General features: G+C 38.0%; 1 non-coding gene across 1 annotated transcript; it reads right to left on the reverse strand.

The window, feature by feature from the left end:
• Positions 1-754: 754 nt before the first annotated feature.
• Positions 755-860, reverse strand: LOC115029831. The gene has a single exon (XR_003835388.1). It is a non-coding gene; the product is annotated as a U6 spliceosomal RNA (small nuclear RNA).
• Positions 861-4,745: the final 3,885 nt, after the last annotated feature.

The following is a 4,745-nucleotide window of genomic DNA, read 5'->3' on the forward strand; positions in this document are numbered from 1 at the left end:
GAATACCTGTCTCCTCTGTCACATGAGGACACTCCCTCTTCCAAAACCTACTAAAATATTTAACATTTATAACAAAATAAATCTATGAAATATTAGGGAAAAAAAACACTAAGTTGGCATCAAGAACTGGCTTTGCAGTCAGGAACCAGCTTTATGGCTGCAGGTCATCTCCAGTCGCAGATCATCTCTGAATCCAGCAATGATGGTGACACCATCCATAGGTGACAGGGACCTGCACATCTGTTGCCATGACAATCGCCATACATTCCCAGCATCTACCTGGTCTACTTCCCACCTTTACCTGAGAGCAGTTATGTCACAGCCAAAATAAAAGGCAGACCACTCCTGACCTTCAATCTCTTTCCCCCTTCACCTTCATCACCTCCTTTTGTCCTTTTGCCCCCACAATAAACCTCTCTCCCATGGAACTGTACAGGCCTGGTGTGATCATCTGGACGAGCCACATTCTAACACAACACACTAATCAGTGCCTGATAATGCAGACAATTATAAAAATCTTGTTGATAAAAATTAAAGAAAATTTGACTACATGTAAATATAAGCCATATATATATATATAGATCAGGATATCTAATACTGAAAGGCACTCTTCCCACCAAAATCACAATGTATAGATTAATTCAGCTCTAGGAAAATCACAATTGGTTTTGTTGAACCTGAAAATCTTGTTTTAAAACATGTGAAACTGAAAAAGCTAATAAGTGTTTGTATTTCATTTACTGTTTGTTTGTTTATAAATATGGAATGCTTCCAGAATTTGCATGTCATCCTTGAACAAGGGCCATGTTAATCTCTGTATTGCTTCAGTTTTAGTAGATTTGCTAACAAAATGAGAACAATTGCCTATATTTTTTAAGAGAACATATTTTATTTGACAAAACAAATATGTCAGAAAATCAACACATCATAATTTCAGAGTATTTGAAAAGTATAATATTTGTCCAAGAATAGATACATGTGTTAATGAAACAGAACTCTTGGTTATAAATCTAGTCAAAAATGGCCCCTTCATTTAAACTCATTTTACCATACATCAGAGAAAGAAACAACCTTTCAATGAGTGGATGAAGTCAACTGGCTATCCATAGAGAAAAATAACACAAGGCTACCTTCTTTCAATTTAATAGGTAAGGTAAAAATAAGTATACACACACAGGAAAAAGAGACCATAAATGAAAGGAAATTAGCAACTGCAAAAGAAAGAAGGTGAGGGCAACAGAATGACATGATGGTAGAAGTGCTTGGGGTACCAGCCTAAGGTCCCAAGTTCCATGCCCCCAAACCTTGGTAGAAGGAGAAACAAGTCCTCTATCACCTCCACATACACATCTTTTGGTCACATGCTCATGGTCCATCCTCATGCTCCATCCTGCCTCATGGAAACCTCTTAGTCTCCTCTCCTTTTTCCTTCTCTCTCCTCATGGTCCCCACTGAGATCCCCTTACTTGATCAGAAATCCTGCCTTCCTCTCTCCCCTGCCTAGTCACAGTCTCTAGCTTTTTATTTACCAATCAAGGATTATTCAGAATGTTCTTTACAGAACATTGGTATATACAATGCCCAATAAATAATAATAAATAAAAACAATACATTTTATAAAGAAGATAAAATATGCAAAAAATAGATTAAGAATGTTTTGGTGGGGTGCTTTGATAGATTTCCTTAGAACTTCTCAGGGTTCACATAACAACAGAACCTTACAGTGCATATACAAAACCCCTGTGAGATATCACAGAGACTATCCTTATGTCCCAGCATGAGGACATTGAAGACAGGAAGGGCAAGGCCATCCATGGCAAGTCACTAATAAATACACAGGTTTGGGGGTTTCTCCTCTTATGGATCTTTTAAAAAATAAATGATTACTTGCCATTATTGCTAATTAGATAATTATTCAACAGCATATTTGGTTTTGAAAGTAGGAGTAACATGATAAACCCAAGTAAGAAAAATAAAGAAGAGAAAACAAAGGGAAATGAGCCCAGAGTTACAGGTGAGGTGGTGTATATTTAAAGGAATCAGGAAAAGTAACAAACAAGTTGTTAGTGACTGTTCCAAAGAGAGGCTGAATGTAAGCTAAATGATGCCAAGGAACTAGAAAGGGCTTAGGAGAACAGGGAAAGGAGAAATGTACAGGAAGCAATATTAGATAAAATTGATGAGGAAAAGCTAAAAGTCTGAGAGTTTCGGAGCAAAGACTTGGGTTAGTGATTAAGCACACAGCTTTAAGCAAGGAACAAACTTCCTCAGGGAAGTGTGGGACTGTGTCCTTACAATCAACTGATCTCATTGAGGAGGGGCAACACCAGAGCTTTATAAATTCTACCCTGTGTACAAGCCACTGGGATCTCTTCAGAGTGCAAGACTCACTTCAGGAGACCAGAACCAGACCTATCATTCTGCATTTCTAGCAAGCTCCCATGGGAAGCTGGGGTCGCTGAGCTATGCATCCCACTTTCAGCAATAGAGTTCAATGTGATGTTTTCTAGAGTGTAGCAGAACCCACTAATCATAATTATCATGGTGCTTGTTAAAACCATTCATTCTGATCAGTGCTATACATCTGTACAAATTCTGACTCACTAATGACTACATTCAAATTTTTTTCAATAATACAAATTTTCATTAATTTATTTATTCACTGATCTGTGTATTATTTATTAATTTTCAGTATTAGAGATCAAACCCATGACTTATGTCTCCAGCTCTTAATTATATCTTAAATTGTTTCACATTGCTTTAAAAAATGCTAAGAAACATCGAATAAAAGTTAAAGCTTGTTGTAGTAATTTTTTATTAATCATATTATTCAGTTACATTTAAAATAATATCCTCTTTCCAAGTTACCCTGCCATAAATTCCCTCTCCCCATTCTATCCCTCTTCCCCCTCCCTCTCTTGTAATAATTTTATGGGGGTTCTCTGTCCCTACTCTAGCCTATTTAGCACCTGAGTAAATGACTACAGACACCAAATTTTATTAACAAGCTGCTGGCTTGTACTGGACAGGTTCTGAGCTATTCTAACCCAACTAGTCTATTAATAACCATATACATGTCCTGTTATTTGCCAACTGGGTATTGCTTTGTTCCATGTCCTCAGGGTGAGCTTCTCTTGGTCACAAGCTCATGGTCCATCCTCATGTTGCATCCTGTCTCATAGCGAACTCTTTCTTCTCTCCTTTTTTCTTCTCTCTCGTGGTGGTCCCTATCTGAGATTCCCTCACTTGATCCAAATTCCATTCTCCCCTGGACAGTCATAGTCTCTAGCTTTTTATTTTAAATCAGGGATTATTGGGAATGTTCTTTACAGCACATTGGTCAATACAATGCCCATGTCTATACTGCATGGGGTCTTGGGGGTACAGAACACAGTATCTGAATGCACAGTGCACAAAACCAATCCCAACAAAGTCTGTTTTCATTAATTCTGTTAATTTGTCCATTATTTTTTTTCTTAGTCTTTTTTCTTTGAATTATCATCAGGAAAATGTAAAGGCATAAGGATAAGAAGTTAGAGAGATAACTCAGCAAATAAGAGCTTTTTCTGTGAAAGCATGAGGAGCTGGGATCAGATCCCAGAACCAATAAAAATATCCAGTTATACATATACATATAGCTCTAACCCTATAGCTCAAAGAGGCATGGGGGTGAGGGATGGAGAGCAGGATTATTGCTGGGACTTGCTGTATTCCACTCTAACTCCAGGTTCAGTGAGAGATACTGTCCCAAAAGAGTAACACAAACAAGGAGAACAAGATACCCAACATCCTCTTCTAGCCTCAGTCCATGTGTATGGGCATGAACACCATACATATATGCTCATATGCACACACACATACACACAAACATACACACATGTGCACACACACAGAGAGAGAGAGAGAGAGAGAGAGAGAGAGTTTTGGCAGCTCTCTAACAGAATGAGATCTATTATGTCTTGCCAAGTCTGCTCTTACACTATGTAAATAGAAAGTCTTCCTAGAAACAAAAAATGCTCTCTCTCCAGTGCTCTGCAAGACTGAGAAGAGCATGTTCTCCCTAATTTGTCCAAATTTGGAATTCTGTGGTCACTTCTGTTGCCTGAGTTTTCAGTTTTCTTGACATCAGTGGAAAAGACTGATGTGATATCATTACTATTTCAAGGAGGGGACACATAGCAAAACTACTTAAATACATGAATGGAGGTACAGATTTATACACAAGGTTCACCATTAACCTCTCTCCTGGGAAGCTAGACTTAAGTAGTTCTTCAGATGTCCTCATGCGCTGAATGGCTATTTGAACTCTGTTGGTATCTTCTATTAGCACTCATTAGCAAACATGAGACCTTTCTGTTTCTGAGACTGTCAGCTCTGATTACAGGATGAGAACCGAACAGCTTCTTTGACCAAATTACATCTTGGCACTTACAGCTGTGATCCACTTTCCAATGATTATTTCAAAACCCATTAAAATGAAGAAAATCAAGAGGGTGATTCTCATCTGAAACCATTAGATGCAAAGTCGCGTATTGCTCTCAGACTAACACTGTTCAAAAAGACAAATACCCAATATTGAGGCTCATGAACAAAAGTAAGAATGTTCCAGCATAAATCCTTTGTTCAGGACTTGCACAGATCCTTGCTGCTTCACCTGTGCTTTTTTGTTTAAATTGGAAACATAACAAGCAGCTGACAAAGGCTATATCAAGCTTTTACCTTATCTTGAATAAAAAAGTAGACAT

The sequence above is a fragment of the Mus caroli genome, chromosome 17, assembly GCF_900094665.2.
Source record: "Mus caroli chromosome 17, CAROLI_EIJ_v1.1, whole genome shotgun sequence".
Classification (NCBI taxonomy): domain Eukaryota; kingdom Metazoa; phylum Chordata; class Mammalia; order Rodentia; family Muridae; genus Mus; species Mus caroli.